Source organism: Rhipicephalus sanguineus, chromosome 1 (genome assembly GCF_013339695.2).
Source record: "Rhipicephalus sanguineus isolate Rsan-2018 chromosome 1, BIME_Rsan_1.4, whole genome shotgun sequence".
NCBI lineage: Eukaryota > Metazoa > Arthropoda > Arachnida > Ixodida > Ixodidae > Rhipicephalus > Rhipicephalus sanguineus.
Window position 1 is genome coordinate 87,000,168 of NC_051176.1, and position 19,639 is coordinate 87,019,806.

The window sequence follows — 19,639 nt, forward strand, 5'->3', positions numbered from 1 at the left end:
TCTCGCAATTGAAGCAGTCGGCGGCGGAGAAATCCCGTTGGTGCACGTGGAATCTGCACTAATCCGATGAGCCGACGCACGCTAACACGAGGCCAAAGGCAAAGAACGTAACTGCGTCAAGGGTGCCTCGGCGACGCCAGCGCGGCCACTCTACCGACTCTACTTCTCTGGTATCGAGACGCTTTAACCATGATCTCAGATATCGCGTGCAATCTCGGAGTAAGCGCTAGTAAGTGTCGATCGTGAAGCATTACTTCTTTTCACCTCTCACAGACGGCGGCACCGCCCCGCTCCGCCCGCCGCGAAAGCGAATGTGTGAAAGATATAAGGCGCGTTCGCGCCGTGCCTAGCATCTCCTGAGATGGCTTAGTGGGTAGGGTGTCGGGCGCTTGCCGTCGCGGCCACAACGTCGTAGGTTCAATTCCCAGCGGGGTATCTTTTTCTTGGTTTTTTTCTTTCTCACCTGTTAGTGTCCATTTTATCAACGTCATATCCGTGACGGATGTACTTGGTGGACCCCGGCATAAAACACTTTCGTGTTAAAAAAATTCGGCAGATCCCACGTACCGTGGGAGTCGATGTTATGCGAAGCATGGGGCGGGTAGGTGAATGTGGCGTAACTTTTTTACTTAGCGACACGTACAAAATGACGCTAAAGATGTGTATAAATTTTATACCCATATATATATATATATATATATATATATATATATATATATATATATATATATATGTGTGTGTGTGTGTGTGTGTGTGTGTGTGTGTGTGTGTGTGTGTGTGTGTGTGTGTGTGTGTGTGTTGAAGAGCCGCATATGTGTTATATAACCAGTTGTTTACGGTTGGGTAACGCTGCCAATGGCAACGTGGGTATTACCAACACCAGAAGCGGTAAGCTGATATGTAGTGCTCATACGTGTCCCGAGAACGCGCGCGCGTTTCACGAACCCGTGTGCATGTGTGCAAGAAGTTCTTGACAGTTCTTGAACAAGGGCATCATCACCGTGATCAGTGAGCACCAGCAGCTAGTCATGACTTGTTATAGGATCCGGTCGTGATCGTGGTGATGAGGGGTCCATGTGTAGTGAAGTACGTGGTATAGTAGACCTGTTGGAATTCGTGGATGCCTTGGTCATTTCGTGGACAAATTATCTGTCGACAGAGCCGGCGACATGTCGGAACCTGAAGCCACACTTCGCGTTCGTGAGGTATAGGCCGTCGAGGCTGGTAGGCCTGGATAGTGCTACGTAGACCAACATCAGTGGATGGTGTTTGTCGTATTCGTAGACAACCTGGGCGTATGTGGCCTACGTAGCCTAGTCTACAAAGCGGCTGTCAATCAATCTGACGTCATCCTCGGTCAGCATGAGGCCATCGCCCAGCCTCGTAAGAAATGAAGAGGACACTGCGTCGTTCTGGTGGACGAATTGAACCTTACGGTGCGATGATGTGGATATCATAAGTAACGTTCATTAATGTATTCCTCCGGGGTCGAGCAATGCTTCAATATAGCTTGCTGAATCATAAAAATATAAACATTGTTTATTAGACTGCTATAAAAGCGGAGCCAACACTGGAACCACAGACATTAATCTGATAAGACGCCTGTATCGTAGGAGTATCATGTATTGTTTATTACTTTCTTGTAAAATTACATAGCCACCACCACAACCACAATTGACGCTGCACCGAAATTACGCCTGCGTAGGCTGTTTTTCCAAACCAGTTTATAGACCTGGCGTGGCTCAGTGGTAAAATACCTGATTGTCACGCAAAATGCTTGGGTTCAATTCCTGCTGGGATCCTAATTTTCATCCTTTCCATTCGTTGAGTCAACGCTGCCAATGTTCTTTTTTCCTTAAAGCTCTAGAATTTAAGGTACCAATGTCTGTTCTCGCCGTTCCTGGGTAGATATAAACTGCCAATCACCTGTGGCGCATACCCGTACACCGCGGCCCGTGGTAAACGGGTATGTGCGACACGTGTCTAGTGGAAAGGGTTTGATGACGTACGCGGCAGCATTTTAACGTTATTCATGTCATGACACGAAAATCATATTCGTCAAATCCTCTTACCCTCTCATGCAAATTTTGGTCTACACCAAGTTAAGTAGGCGATCATGAGAGCACCCAGAGGTAGGCGGCTAGATAGATAGATAGATAGATAGATAGATAGATAGATAGATAGATAGATAGATAGATACGTAGATAGAAACGCTCAAAGTGCCAGAGGTTCGCTAAGAAATGCTTCGCATTTAAAAAACACAACGTAGCGCATCAGTGTATTCCAGGATACTGTGATATCTCGTGTAAAGCCTTCACGTGTAAAGTAAATTCACCAAAGAATAAGGATGAGCTGGGGTGCATACGACCGGCATTCCCGCATCATGACCGGCAACTTACCGCTGTCCCTAAGGTGCAAAGCATATAACAACTGCAATTTGCCAGTATTAACATATGGGGTAGAAACTACAGGATCGTAAAGAAGCTCGAGAAGTTAAGAACCACGCATAGAGCGATGGAACGGAAATGATAGGCGTAACATTGAGATTGGAAGACAGCAGATTGTATCATAGAACGAATAAGGGCAGCCGATTTCGTAACAGGAAAAAAAAAAACATAGTGTTCAACAACTCCCGCAAAGCGATGGACAGATAACCGATGGTCAGTTTCAGCGACGAAATGGATACGAATGGATCAAGAACGCAGCCGAGGATGGCCGAGAAATAGGAGGGGTCATGAAATAAAAAAACTAGGTGGCATAAAATGCAATCAGGTAAAAATGGAAGACAAGCTACCGCAAGGCAAGGTAAATTGGAGATCGTTGATAGCGGCCATATTGTGCCGGGGACATAAAACAGACTGATGTTGCTGGTATGGAACACTGCGTTGGACCAGAGCTTGAATCGTGGGACTTACAGCATATGCTGCTTTTATAGCCGAGTATAGCCTTGCGTAGTCCGCAACATGCACAGACAAAACTAAAACGGCAATATGACGTGCTGCAGCACGCATCGTTTACAACATATTTATGTACCTAGAAACCAACACACGCACATCACTTACTGCTCTTTGAGTACGCGAATTGCGCGGGCTTCCGAGTTTCGAGACAAAGTTTGTTTAAAGGGGAAGACAAAAAAAAAAGGGACCTGAAAGTAACCTGAGCAGGTGCTTTGAAAGCCAGAACAATTGCAAGGAGCGCTTCACGCCCCCTCTGCTGTTGTTTGAGCGACAAAAAGCAAAATACAGCAATTGCGACGCGTGATTATAAAGAAAAATCAAGTTCACCTTGATCTTCAAAAATATATACACAATAATGACGAGGTTTTGTGTCCTCATCCCTCGAACACCCTAAATGGCATAAAAATAAGACAAGAAAAACAGTAAAGTTCCCATCGGAGCAATTCGAGCAGCTCTACACAATTTGGAAAAAAGAGGCCCTATAGTTTCCCGCGCAGCTTTGTGACAATATCGTAGCTGCGCTGCACTGTGGCAACAAAGACCACTTTGATTCCGGCATTTCTTTCTTTTTTCCTTCTTACAGGAAATAGACTTCCGTCAGCCTTGAACAGCAGCGCGTAACCTTTCCGAGGTGCGTATACAGTATATCCAATGAAACGAGAGGCTCTCAATGAGAAGAAGGCACTGCGCCTGGCGTGATTGGAGTCGCATCGCGAGGAAACGACGACGAGTGAGTGGATTGAAAAGAGGTGGCTACAAAGGCGTCTGCGCGGCCGCTTATTGTGGAACAGCTTTCTTGGGCAATCCCTTCCCTTTTGCTTCCCGCTTTGGTCCTTTCTACACCGTCTTTGTTTGGAGCGCGTGCCCGCGCCTACGTGTGACTCTCTGAGCTCCGGGTGCCTAATTTTGCATCGGGATCGCGCGGTGACGAGCAAGCTCCGTCAATTCGAACGCTTCCGCATTTCATTTGTAACTTGCGCGAACACAAAGCTACGCACATTCGCTCGCAGAAACACGCATGTATTCAATTGCTTCTGAGTATAAACCCAACCAGTTACTTCATTTAGAGGATTCGTTAAGAGCAAAGACTGAGTAAGTACATAAACAAGCAAATGAAAGAGATATAAGAGGGAAGAGAGAGTTGAGGAAATTGTTTCGCTCAGTATAAGCGGAGGAAGTCAATTTGAGACTTGCTGCTTTCATTGGAGGCCACGTTTTTCGAAGCTCCATGGTGCAAGATTTTTTTTTCCTGTCTAAATAGGTCTCCGTGTAAACACCGGAAGGCTCTTTGTATCGAAAACGCCATTGGTCACTTTTTTTTTTTGCGCACCTAATGCATCCTGCGATAGTTGTTCCTTTTCGAGCGCGCTGTTGCGTTCACTTAAGTGCATCCTTCTTGAACGGTTGCTTTTCTTTATTGGTCGACGTAGAGGCACTTTCGGTGTTGAACAAAAGAAGATATACGACGAAGAGTTGGGCCCGAACTCGGGGCGAGAAAGGGACGCCTGCAGCACCCTTTGGTCCGCGCTTACGCCACCCACTTCGAAACCAATATTATACAAGCTCCGAGCGGCTCAACCTTAATTTTATCTTTATTTCTTACTTTCTTTTTCTTTTCTTAACCTTTGCAAACTTTTGGCTGTTTCTCTCGATCCGTAACACTTGAACTGAGCGAGTACATGGGAGGCGTGAAGACGTGAGCGGAACGCCCTTAAAAGCTGTCCACATTCAATGCCACCGACGTGATTCACTTCAGCCTGATGCCGCACTGAGGCAGATTTATAGCAGAGGAGATAAACCGTTACTTTAGTGAGAACAGCTAGTCCAAATACTGCAATGCAGGGATAGTCATGCGCCATTCCGCAACTGGCACTTCAAACTATGTTATTTCGAGTTTGCCCCGTATGGCGCTCTCTTTATTCCTTTGTTGACGTTTTACCACTGTTATTATTTACGGTGAGCAGATGCTTATGAGGAACGAGGTGCAAAAGCTGTCCAACCTGGCCCCCATGACAAGCATGTTGCCGAAATAGGATATTCTCATGTTGTACGTTTCGATAGCCAAGATATTCTTAGTATCTGCCTATGAGATGTCCAACCATGTCCCATCAGCAACACATCAGCAGCATCAGATGATCCTTCCCCCCTCCCCTTCTTTCCACCACTCGCTTTTCTAAGAAGAAAAATTCTGGCTAAGCCAGTGCCGCGTGTGCATCACAACAACTTCAGTCAACCAACAATGCGGGACAGATCGTGTTTGTATTTTGTCTTGGCCACGAATATTGGGCGCGAGGACATACCGTGGCGCCGCCATGCGGAGGCATCCGTGTGACGTGCCAGATTGGATTGCTCCGCCAGCCCTCTCCCGCTCGGCCTGCAGCCGCTTTCGCGTCTCTTTAAGAATCAGCCCCCCCCCCCCTTTTTAGATGCGAAGCGTCTCTTGCTCGGGGTATGTCGCTCGGCGTCGGCCTGGTAGTCCGCAATCACACTACGCCTGCGCAACTCTCCTCCTTCCCTCTCTCCCACAGTTGTGCGTACTCTCTCCACTTCTTAACCAGCACCTGCTTGCGCTTCTCCTGCGTTCTCGCTTCTGCTCTCGCGGCGCATGTGCTACTCTCCTCTTGTAGTCTCCTCTCCTTCAAGTGGCAGAGCGCTGCGCGCGTTCAGTCCAGCGCTTGCTTCGGTTGACTTCACTGAAATGCGGGCTCGACATGCCGAAATTCTCTCCTGCGCAGCGCCGTGAAGAGCGCCAGCGTATGCGCGTCTCCGCCCCCTCTCTCTCCTCTCCTACGCTGCTGCCCTCTCGCGCTGCTGTCGACCGCGTTCCCCGCTCACCCTTTGAGAATTAACGGCCAGGCTAGAGGGAAGACACGACGCGCGCAGTGTTCCTCTTCGCGTTCCACGACTCGAGGTCGGTAGCATGCCCGAGATCAGTAGCATGTCCAACGAACGCCAACGGAACGCGATCATGCAAGTGCTCCGGCTTCCCATAGCCTCATGGTCCCCTTTAGCGGGAGATGGTGTAATTTTTTTATTACTCTCGTTGCACTTCAGTTCAACGAAATCAGTAAAATACTGCTGCGGCTACGTCACTGACTGCACGAAATGCTAAATAATTGCTAAAAAAAAGCCAGCAGATCCCACGCAATGTGGGAATCGTTGTAATGCGAAGCAGCCAGCAAAGAGCTGTATATGTCTTGTTTGTCATTGAGGCAAACGGAGTCATTCATGTCGTGACATCTAGTTCACTATATATCGCAAGTTTGTCATGAATGCATACATCTACAATCTGGTATATGCCATGCTAATGAAACGTACATTCTGGTATATATACATACGATGCGTGATATTCGACACGCACTCCTGTCATACCATACTGATTTTGGTATATATCCAGTTAACAAAACGGTCGCAAGCGCACCAGGAGCGTGGTGTCTAAATCATGCCCTCTATGACATGCGTGTCATGATTTTCACATTAACTCCTGTTATTTATGTTCGTCACACACTCATGTCGCGCACTACCAATTTTGGTGTATATCAAGCTAGCGAAACGTCCGCCAGCGCTCCATGAGCGTGGCACGTAATCATGTTAAACAGGACATGAGTGTCATGATTTTCATAACGCCTGTTATTTATGTTCGCCACACAGTCTTGTCGCGCACTACCAATTTTGGTGTATATCAAGCTAGCGAAACGGCCGCCAGCGCTCCATGAGCATGGCACGTAATCATGTTATACATGACATGAGTGTCATGATTTTCATATTAACTCCTGTTATTTATGTTCGTCACACAGTCATGTCGCGCAATACCAATTTTGGTGCATACAAAGCTAGCGAAACGGCCGCCAACGCCCCATGAGCGTGGCGCATAAGTCATGTTATACATGATATGCGTGTCATAATTTTCACATTAACTCCTGTTATTTATGTTCGTCACACAGTCATGTCGCGCAATACCAATTTTGGTGCATACAAAGCTAGCGAAACGGCCGCCAACGCCCCATGAGCGTGGCGCATAAGTCATGTTATACATGACATGCCTGTCATGTTTTTCATATTAACTCCCGTTATTTATGTTCGTCACACAGTCATGTCACGCAATACCAATTTCGGAGTATATCAAGCTAGTGAAACGGCCGCCAGCGCACCATGAGCGTGGCACGTAAGTCATGTACATGACATGCGTGTCATGATTTTCATATTAAATCCTGTTGTTTATGTTCGCCATACACTCTTGACAAGACATACCAATTTTGGTATATATCAAATCAGCGAAACGGCCGCAATACCACCATGACTGTGGCATGTAAATCATGCTGTACATGCCATGCATGTCATGATTTTCATGTTATGACCAGTCATTTATGTTTGTCATACAGTTATGCCATACCAGTTTGGTGTACACCCATGAACGAAACGGTTACGTCTTCATAATACCTTAGACAGCGTCCTGACTGCAGTCGTCGTCTGCTACGGCCACCGATATGGAAACCACGGGGGCCGCGCACGCTGCTTTTGTAAAAGGTAACGAATCATTTTGCGTCGAATGGGCCTTAGCGCGTGCTTGCGGCAAAGAAACATATTTTTGCTGCAAGAAATGCGGGCAACCGTGCAACTTCATTAATTGTAGGTTTGCATATAGAAACGGGCCGCGGTTGACACGACAAACATGGGCAAATTTACATTCCTGTTTTACAAATAGCCCTATGAAGCACGACGAAAGCGGTTTCTCCGCTTTGTGGGAAGCAATTCAGTATGCTTAGAGATTCATGCCGCCGCAACATTTCTCATATGATTGGAGACAAACGCACGAGAGCCGTATGTACGCGCGCGCCTCATCCAGTGTTGTAGCTAGATAACGTTTCAGATGAGTTTGTCTGCGGCACGATTTTAATATCTATCGGTTGCTTCTCGTTGCGCGAATATTCTAAGGTTGTCACACGGTCAGCGCCTACACGGTGCATTTTCGATCGCCACCGAACCACATCGGGATAAAAATTCTCGACGATTGATTCCATTATCCAGCTTGCACAAAGGGGACAATCGCGATCGAAAAATACGGTCCCGATCGGGCTCGATTGCGATAGCAAATGCACCGTGAGTCAGCTGGCCGTATTACTTGCGCAGTTGAATGAACATGTTTCAAGGTGTAACTTACCGTGGTCTAAATGGCAATATTATGTTGCAGTGAAAATACCAGCGTCCAACATTTATAAAGCTTCATTGATAAGCAATATGACACTTCCCGGCTGCTGTTAGAAGATGAATCAGTGTTTGAAGCTGGCCACATTTTCGCCTGTAGCGTAAAACAACATAGAGAAGAATAAGTGACGCTAGATATGGGCTCATTTTACAGAAATAATCGATAAGCAAGCAACCCCATGGGCTGAAGTCGAGAGTGTGGCGGAAACCCGTGTGGTCGGGAAAAGACATGAGGACAACTAAAATAAAATGGACACGAGGGCGGGGAAGGGGGGGGCAGGGGCTACTGTGGTGAAAGTACGTCGGCGAGACCGGTAACTTTCAGCAAAGACTCAAGCAGCACATGTATGACGTAAGAAAGGTTTCATCGAACGCGCTGGCCGAACACGGAGAAGTAAGTGGCCACGAAATAGACTGGGATAAGGCGAAAATAACGGAAAGAGAGAAGAACTGAACTTCTTGTCTTTATCTCGAATCTCTGACAATCTAGACAACGGCGCGCACGCTTAATCATCATGACGGCAACTTTCCACATATGTCCGCACGTTGCCTAGCTACGTCATATTTTAAAACATCGGACTGTTTGCGCATTCATTTTTCACTGGGAACAAGGCTCCCTTGCGGGAGCCAGAACGTCTTGCTGTTATGTGAATATTCGTGGTCGGTGTCCATGTTAACAGTATAGGCTTGAAATAACAAAAGAGAAATACAGGTGACAGCGGCATCATGCTCGTGAAAAGCAGGGTAACGGTAAAAGTGAAAGCTCACGCCTGGCCCCTTCACTTACGTAGTGCACTGCGGCGCGGAGCTGAAAAGTACCATGCCGCTGATAATTTTTACTGCACTTTTCCGGATTGTGTAGTCTCTAGGGGCCCACACACAAGAAGTGAGAGCAAAGCAACAATGTTCAAAAGCGAAAGCGCCGCGAAATCGCGGTTAAAAACAACGCATTCAACTGTCCGCTTCCCTTCGCCAGAGCGAGGCGAGGTCACGTGATGCAACCCTGCACATCACAGCGATTGCAGCGCCCGCATCTCCAGTGGTGGGCCTCGCACCCAATAGTGAAAGTGGTCGCGGAACCCATCACGGTGTACCACAGCGACCACAAAGCGACTGTCACTACCATTATTCTCGGGCAATAAAGCGTCGCATGGCTGTCACCAGTTGTTGTGGTGGTTTTTACCACGAAAGTGTTTGATGCCGGGGTCCACCAAGACAGCAGTGACGTATTTCCGTCACAGAAATAACGTCGAGAAAATGCACACGATTGGATGGCAACGAGAAAAAGTTTTACCAACGGGAGCAGCACCCACGACCTCTCGGTCTGCGACAACAGATGCCAGGCATGCTATCCACTGCTCCACGGTCACACACTCTGTAGGCTTTACAAATGCAACTTCTGTATCTCCCACTTTCGTCTCGCAGTGCTCTTGGTCGGTGGTGTGGTGTCGCCCTCTGGGAGCTGTAAAGTGAAGTAATGCATCATGACCGTGGCCTCCGCGATTAGCTCCCGCAACGCGTCGTTACTAAGCGTCCGTCCCATTCAGCGTGTTTCCAATAGGAGAAGCAAAGTTTTGTCAACTCCTTGAAGGGCCCCTAAACCACCCAGAGGTCGAAATTTGGTTGTGGCGTTGCAGTTGTGTACGAGTCTACTACGAACACGTAGCCGTGATAATTTTTCGAAACGGTGCCGTACTAGCGGTGTTACACGCGTTTGATGATACGAAAGACGCCCTCACTCGTTTCACTCTTTCCTTCGCTACGCTCCGTTTGGGATCTCATCTCTCCTCCTGGCCGAGTGTTCCTGCTTACCATGCGAGAAGGATGTGCAGGGAGCGCAGGTACCTGCGAGCGGACAGAAAGGTGTTGTAGACGTCGAGCAGACGACATGTTGACGTCACGGCGAACCGTTGAGGGGATGACGAATGCGGAAAGGCACGGAGAGGAAAGGGAATTGTTTCGTTGGCCTCATTGATAGAATCCATACCAGAAATAGCTCTGCGACGCGCCCCGGCCTTACCCGGCTGTAACATTGCGTTTTCCGCTTACGCTTGCCCCGAGAAAAATCACGGCCGGGCTACAGGGGAGGCACGACCCGCGTTGTGTTTCCCTCTAGTCCGCCCGTGGTGTTCAATAACCAGTTAACATGCCGCGGGATGGCGACCTTAGCCCAAGTTCTGCGTCCAATCAGCGACGCTCTTCTGGCTGTCACATCGCTTTTTCTGTTTACGCTCTCGCCGTTAACTACTACAGCTACCACAATTGTTTGTTTAATCATTGATCACGTACGTAGACGTCGGGATAAAGATGTACCACCAAGCGTCAACGTGGGTGCATCCACGTTAAACATTGCTATAGCTGCCAAACACCAATGGACATTATGCGAGCTGTCTTATATCGATGTGCAGTAAGCATTCCACTACTTTTGTAAGGGCACGTTTTACTTTCGTGTTTTACCGATTCCTGTGTCGGAGGGATCAACCACCTTTTTTTTAACATCTTCGCTCACAGGGCCGCGTTGGTGAGTCCATTTTTAGAAATATTTCTTCAAAAGTTTCTTTGGAAGAAAATGGTTGATCTATTAGCTGAGTAAACTAAGCATAAGATTACACCATCACAAACTGCAACACTCGGTAACTTGTACACCCTTTAAGATTTAATTACATTACCATGAGAACGTTCATGGATCTGGTAAGCGCACATCCTTGCGCCCACTGCACTGTCGTCAGAAACGCTACGGTGCGCACAGACGAGCAAAGCCTTCCTGGCAGGAAAGCCCAGGACGTGCTACTTTCAAAGAGAGGAAACGGACACCAGATTAATGAAGACGGCTTATCATACTGCTATTTGGAAACACAATTATGCGCTCATAAGTGTAGCACCTCCATGAGTGTCGAGGACAGTATAAGTCATCTGTATAAAGCAGCAGGCTTGTTACCGAGACTTTCGCCGTTGCACCGAATGGCTAAGACATTTCATTTGAGCGATGTTGCTTACTTCACATTCTTGTTCTCTTACCACGGCTTCTTGTCGCGTTTTTTCTCCCAGCGGTGAAAAATAAGGCTAAGTAAGAGGACCGGCTACCGCTACGCGGTGCTTATACGGATCGTTTGTTTTTATTTTCTCTGCGTCCTGCGTTCCACCTGAGTTTCTCTTTGTCACTCTTTCCTTTGCACGCGACCCTTTCTTTCTGGAGGCAAAGTGGAACTCTATGTCGCACTTCTTCCTGAGCTCCCTTCGAGCGCGCGGTCATCAATTACCGACCGCGCTCAGTGGTTTCTCGCTTAATGCGCGCTCCGTCTCTTTGAATATATGGTCCACTCAGTGGCTTCAGTCACGCTTGCCAGAATCTTGCATAATTCACGAGAGGATCGGTTCTCTCTTGATTCAGCTTTCGTGCCGCGGTGCACTCTTATACTGGTGTAAGAACGCACCTGTCGGGATAGGTAGAGCAAGCTAACTGATCACGTCTTTTTTTTATTTATTTATCCGTTGCTTCTCCAACAACCCAGGGCCCGTAATTACACCTTTTGTGAGGTCGCAGCACACGAGGCCACTTAAGGCGAATAGAATTCTCCACTTACGGTATTCGAGCGCTCGCGCGACCCACTGTGATATATCGTGCTTGCCCAGTCGGCTATGGTCCCGCGTGACTGAAGCCCCCCACCCTCCCCCCGTGACTGAATCAACAAAGAGCTCGCGCTGCGAGAATTAACATGTACAATGGGAAGTTTGAGATTACTGATGCCTACGAAGTTCCAGCGCGGGCACCATTGAGGACGATATCGAAAGTTTGTCACTCGTCGATTTAACTGATCAACTTTTGGACGACACATGGAAAGACGAAGGGCAACTGTTTTTTTAACAGAGATCAAAGGAAGCCTGCTAGCGCTAATCCAACGGCTAGTCATAAAGGGGCCCCTTTCGACTCGTCATTTTACGAGAAAATACGCCGCGGAAGCACACGCGGTCGCTACGGTGTCAAGCGCACGCGATGGTGCAACTGGAACGGAGCAACTCGAAAGGAGGAACAATATGGCTGCTGACCGAAACTTTGTTGTTAGGTGTCCAAACGTCGCTCTACCGTTCGTCAATTCAGTTCAGAGGTTTTAGATGCTAAATCCACCTTCTGAGTATAAGACATGCCGTTGTGTGTGACCTAGTGATTCAGAAGTATCGATGGTACTATCGATACTATCGATAGCTGAGTCACTATCGAACTATCGATAGTGAAAAATACTATCGATAGCGCTATCGATAGTGAAAATTTTGATAGTACTATCGATAGTATAAAATCAACAGCGCCGACTAACTGCGGAATGAACTTGGTTCCCCGCGCGTGTGGTACATAGTGGAGCCGGAGGAGCAGGCTGAAGGGCAAGAAAGTTGACATGATTGTGTATCTTCACCAGAGTGCTTTGCTTACACAAGTCAAAGATTTCAGCTGTAGCGGAAAGGAAGCATTTACATGTGGTGGGACTGCGCGGCTTCAAATTGATATTGTGTTTTATAATTTCAAAATCAAAACATAGCAAGAAAAATAATTGTAAGGTGTAACTGGTTGCTTTTGGATGCGAATTTAATTATGAATATATTCCACCATTTTCACTGCGGAATTAATTAATTTCTCTGCCAAAAATTGCTCATAAATTCAGCGAAGCTGGTAATAGGCTATCACAAATATTTTGGCAATATGGCCGGCCAGCAACTGCATCATTATTCACACCATTATCGAGAGTATTGTCACGTAGTTGTGACGGTGAAGAAGGCTGCAGCAAGACTGGGAAATACGGAGCTCTTTATTTGGGCGAACTTGTGCACAGAAAATCAAAACTCAAAATACAAGCGATACATGCTGCGCACTGACAGCGGCGGGAGCAGTCGTCAGCCGTTGATTAATCTGATCAACGGTAGAACGCGTCGTCCATTATACATCAATCATCAAACCTTCCAGCGTTATCGCTGGTGCTCGCGTAAACTCTCGAATAAACTTGACTATTCGCGTCCGGCGCGTAATCTTAAAGAATGATCTCAAACAATTGTGAAGCTTCTCAAACATTACGGCGCGGTCTGCGTCAAACGTTGCGAACAGTCTTTGTGGGTGAAACCCGAATACGTCAAAACAGAGCAATAAACACACGTGGCAGTAACATCGCTATAGTAATAATAACGATGGTACTACCTATTGTACTATCGATAGTTTGTCGATAGTAGCACTATCGATAGTTTGTTTACACTATCGATAGTTTCAAAAAAAAACTATCGATACTATCGATAGTCAATTTACCGATAGTTCTGCATCACTAACCACCTATTAAACGTGTCTATAAATCTGAGCACACGTGCATACTTGCATTTCACCCATCTGTATGCGGTGGTTTTAGCCGGGAATCGAAACCACGACCTCGCGACGCCGTAGCCGCCAAGCTGTCATGGTGGGATTGCACCATTCTATCATCTACTTCTTGCCATTTGCTTTTCTATTTGCTGACTGCATACGGGGCATCGAAAAAAAGCTGGTTCCCTTGACCACTGCAACCATATTTATTTATTTATTTATTTATTTATTGATTTATTTATTTATTTATTTATTTATTTATTGATGCGGCACATACTGACCAGCATTAGTGTCAGGCTTGGGCTAGAAGTGGATACAAAACGTTGCAGGAACAAATGAAACAGTCGAGAAAACATATGAAAAATTAACTTATCTCTAAATGAAACGTAAAAACAAGGAAAAAGGGACAAGTGAACAAACAGAAAATCTTCTCGCAAGTAGGTGCTATATGTGAGAGATGGGCAGCTATTCTCAAGTGCGCACTGTGTAAGATTATTTGCACTTGAGAAGTAACTATAGAGTAGACATTTATATAAGCACTTTTTAACAGCAAACTGGATATGTTTGAACTGTGGTTGTTGTAATTGCGAAATGCAGTTCAGCCGCCGGTCGCGGAATCGAACACAAGGCGTTGTACTATAATCAAGTATAGCGAAATGTGTGTCACACGGCCACCCATTATGTTACATACCACTGACAGTGACTACTTGAGAGTACACTATTAATTTAACGCTGATTTAAGTCGGCGTCATGGTGTATCGTGGTATGGACATTCCAGGAGGAGGTAGTGTACTTTTCGTCGAGAAATCGCAATGTCATTCAGGAGTTTTAGAACGGCCAATTCTGTGCAAAAAAAATGCTTGTTATAGGCAGTACCTAACCTTAACCGGTGAATAAGGGTTTTCACACTTCTGTCTAAAGATTACTTAATTTCAAATTCAATAAGTGCATCTATATGATATAAATCAGAGCTTTTAGAATTTTGGTCAAACCACGTATTCCTACACAGTGGCCAACTAGAGATTTGCAGAAGTGCTCTTTAAAAGCATTTAAATTTTTTCTTCGTGATAGAGGCATTTTTGGCCGTTACTAACGCATTTAAGCTATGTTTTGTTTCAACGTCACAGTGTATATTTATGTGGCTGTTGACTATGTTTAATAATAATATGTGGGGTTTAACGTCCCAAAACCACGATATGATTATGAGAGACGCTGTTGACTATGTTTGTCGTGAAGGTTACGTTAAGTATGCTACGCTTTCTTTTTACGTCACCATGCATATACATATATGTGATTTTTGACTACATTGTATTGGTTGCTATGTCTTTGCGTGATAAATTAATTCAGCTACATGATGTATGGCTTCAGAATCACTCACAGGTGTAGAGGGAGTACAGCAAGAGTAGAGCAACTGTATTACTCTCGCCAGAGTTCCTTAACTCCGTGGGGGAGTAGTGGAGAGTTAGCCGCGGAACTTACTCTTTCCTTGGAGGCAGAGTAAAGCAGACAGCGAACTCTCTGCTACTCGGGTGGAGTTCCCAATCCATGCAGCTCTCACGCCGACGTGGCGGGAACGGAGTCTGGCACTCCGTCCTTGGCAGACGGAGTGTCAGACTCTAGCGCCAGCATCTCGCCGACGCCGCAAGGAGATATAACTGTCTCGTAACCGTAAGCCTACGAGCGTAACGCCACAGACGCGATTTTTATGTGTCAAGTTAAAAGGATAACTTTCAGTGATAATAAAAGTAAGGTTTTGTTATCGTGAATGTTTTGTTTCTGAAACGCATACAGGGGCAACTTCGAAGAATCGAGCAGCGGCTACTGCTAACGCGTCGCCAAAAATTAGCTTACGGTACAAACTAATTGCCACTGAAATAAGGTTGACAGTAGAGACATTAAGACAATAAAAAGAAAAAAAAAGCCGCCTTAAACAAATCTTCCAACAGGATTCGAACTGCCACCTTCTCAACAGCAGTCGATTTCTCTACCACTGCGCCACGTCTTTTTTTTCTCTTTATTCCCGGTTTCTTAAAACGGCACAAGCATCAATAGTGGACACTTCTTTCAATAAAAAACACAACTGCAGCAATGCCAAGACAGTCCACAAGCCTATGAGTAGCTTACCTGATGGACTTTTAAGAATGTCACTGCGCCACGTAGCAACACCTCTGCCATAAAAGGGCTAGTGAAAAGAGAACACACCGTTTACCTTCGTCTTCACGGGTCGCATACTGAAGGCAGACGCGCTCTTCTTTCCAAACTAAACATTGCGTCTTCATAACACACAAACTGCTGCCGGCCGCGCATGACATGCCACTAAGGCCAACAGCACGAACTTTCAGGATTCACAGCATAGAAAAAAATGCATAAAGAATTGGCAGATACCACGCCTTGTGGGAATCGGTTTCATGCGAAACAATGAGCAAGTAGTTGTCTATGCTGCATTTTTTTTTGCTTTCATCCAAGTGTTACGAGGTGCATCGACGTGTTTTTGTAATCGTATGCAGTTGTGAACACATCGTGGCTTTACTATGGACTGACGTAAAGTCAGAACACACTTTCTAGCACAGATGTCAGTATTGTCGAAAAGAAGTGCGTTTTGCGATGCGATGATGTGAATATCACACGTAACTTTCATTAGCGTATTTCTCCGAGGTCGAGCAACGCTTGAATATAACTTTCTGAATCACAGGAACACAAGTGTATTGTTTATTAAGCGAAGCCAACACTGGAACCACAATTGCCGTTTATCCGGCATGACGCCTTTATCATAGGAGAACATATGTAATCTTTATCGCTCAGTTCTAAAATTAGATGGCCAGCACTGCAAGCACAGTTGACCTTGCACCGACATTACGCCTGCATAGGGTCTTTTTCCAAAGCATTTTCAAGACGTGGCGTGGCTCTGTGGTAGGATACCTGACTGCCACACAGAATGCTTTGGCTCAATTCCTGATGGGATCCTGATTTTTATTCTTTGCATTCGTCGAGTCAGCGCTGCCGATGTCTGTTTTTCTTTAGACTCTCGCATTTAAATCACCAATGTTTGTTCTCGCCGTTCCTGGTAAGATATAAACTGTCAATCACCTGTGGCTCATACCCGCCTATACCTTGGCCCGTGATATACGGGTATGTGCCACAAGTGTCTGGAGGAAAGGGTTTGACGTCGTACGCCACGGGATTTTCGCGTTATTTATGCCATGACCAAACAGTCATATTCGTCAAACCCTCTTACCCTCCCATGCTAATATTGGGTCTACACCAAGCTGAGGAGGCGATCACGAGAGCACCCAGACGTAGGCGGATAGATAGATAGATAGATAGATAGATAGATAGATAGATAGATAGATAGATAGATAGATAGATAGATAGATAGATAGATAGATAGATAGATAGATAGATAGATAGATAGATAGATAGATAGATAGATAGATAGATAGATAGATAGATAGAAACGCTGAAAGTGCCAAAGTTTCGCTAAGAAATGCTTCGCATTTAGATTACTAAGGAGCAGGGGCAGTTTGTCGGCTGTTACTGCCGAATCTAAGAGCCATTTTTCGCCCTTTTCACTGGTTGACATGCACAGAATTTTTATGTAGACTGTAAACTCGTTCTGTAAGTACGCGCGTACTTGATTGAATAACGTGTATTCTTTCGCGACAGCGACGATATGTTAGTACAGCGGCCGTGTCTGTGTACTGATGTGCATCTCTATCGATAGCTGCAACTACTTAACCGATTGGTAAAAACCAAATTGAATGCGCAAGAAGGTATGCCATCATGTTACTTCAATAAGGCGTACCAAATGACAAGTTTGTGTTTTAACTTATGAGTCAGCGAAGCACCAGCGAGGGCGCCCGGCGGCTTTCGGTCACGGCCTGTGCGCGTTGGCTGAAAGCCCGTCGCATCGATGCTCATCGCTCCTTCTGCGTACGCCACACGCAAGAAACAATGGTTCAATGAGGTTAACCGATGCCAAAGCTCTACTGTACTACAGTCATTCTCACTTCTCGGAATCGCGTATCCTTAAACCCAGAAGCCCCGATGGCATGCAGTCGGACTCGGCTGGTACACAAGGCCTACGTTGGCTGACAGTCGTACGGGTCATATTTGGTGGGACAGATCTAGGCGCAGGTGCCTCACGAAGGTTGAAGTTTGCGCATTTTTGGTGTCGAAAGCTTCTCGCTCTGTTACATTAAAGTGCAGCCGAGGTAAGCGAAACTACAAGAATTGCCAGAGATGCGTTTGCGTTGTGGTTCTGGCGTACATGCTGCGGCACCGCATGTCAGGATCGGACGCCGGATCGTAAAATCGTAGATTAGTCATCGGCCAGTCCTGCTAAAAGGTGGTCGCACTGCATTTGTAAGCACTTAGCTACAACTCTCAGACTTGGGCATATATAAGAGGCTGTACTGCATTGAGCCGATATGAGTGCCAGCTGATAATAGGAATTTACTGATGAAAACGGCGTTAAATATTATGTAGTTTCATAGTAAAATGTTGATGTACCTACAGTGTTCTTAAAGGTAACCGGATACTTACACGTGCTCGGTGTTTATTTGCTGTTTAAATGCGCACAATAGAGATGTTGCACCATCACTGGATGGCGGGGCAAGACATCATGGGTACATATATACCGGTTACTATGGGTATGGTTGTCCGTAGCGCAAGTGGTGTATGTTCAGTGTTGCTGTGTTGTGTACGCTCACAATATGTGTGCTTATGTCTGTCGTGTATATGGGACGTAAGCCTCAGACATTCTAAGTTGGCATGTTCACTGTTAGACTCTAGAAAATGCACGGCGATTTTCTTTTTTTTTTTCACGTTAGTCCTAGCAGTAAGAGTGAATGTACTCTTGGATGGAGTTGATGCACTCCAGCCCGACCAGGGTTGTAAAACTCTGAGAGAGTAGCTTAAACCCTGCAAAGAGTGTACGTATTCCATTTCAGAAGCGTGACTTTACTCTGGCGAGGGAGCTTGTTCACTCTCGTTCAGCCAGAGTACCAGAACTCTGTCGAGAGAGCATGCCTACTGTGTGCTGCAGAGAGTTTCCAGCACTCCTGAAAAGGGAGGGAAATATGGGACAAGCGTTTACTCCCGCGTAGAGAGTCGCCAGCAGTCTCTTACCGCTGTGAGTGAACTTCATATAAGAGGACGATATTCATTGTGTTTTTGAGACGTCGTAGTGTCATGGTGTTCTTCAATTTGTATATTGTATGTGCTGCCGATTTGTTATGTTCGGATATTTTGGACCCTGTATGTTTTATGTTCGACACGTCTAAGAGCTATGAAGTAGCCGGCACGTCATTTGTGCACCATCTCCTTATAATATGTCAATAAAAAAAACGCATGCTAACAGGTTTCTACGTTTGTATTTTGGACCACGTGTTATACGGCGAAAGCCTTAGATGCCTCATCAAACGCGAAAATTGACCGCCGGAGTCATCGGCGTCAACACAAGTGATGCAAAACACATCACGTGATGACGTCACCATGATGCCACATATCACCAAAATTCGTGACATCATCGTGACGTCTTCATTATGTCACTGTGACGTCACATGATGGCGTCCTAACATGAAATCGTCGCTTGGTCAACGGTTGCCCCCTGATCACGAAGACAGCGCAAAACCCTGTGGGTTTTTATTCGGTGAGTATATATCTTTGTTTCCTCAGTAAAACCTTATTCGACAGTCCGCGCTGTGGCTGTATTCTTCTTCAGTCGTCTTCGTTGAATTAGGGCACTTTTGTTCGAGAATTTAGTACCAATTCGCCGAGCAAACCGCCCGTCTTCATTAGCAGAACGCCGTAGCAATTTAACCCCAATTGATAGTCAATGCGGGAGTAATATCTTGAGCGCCATCAGCGAGTGAAAAATAAACATGTATTGCGTCAGGATCTGCGGCCGCCGCTTCAGTGCGCAGTGAAGGCTACACTCTTAATCTGGATCCACATAAGATCCACTTAGTAGCTGGAACTTTTTTGCAAGAAAGTTCCAGCTATATATTTGGAACCACGTTCCATATACTTTAAAAAATAGATGGAACAGTGCCCCACTTACTTTTACTCATTAGTTTAGTGGATCGTCGTTCCACATAAGAGTATATGGAACCCTGTTCCAAATAAAAGGGTTGTTTCA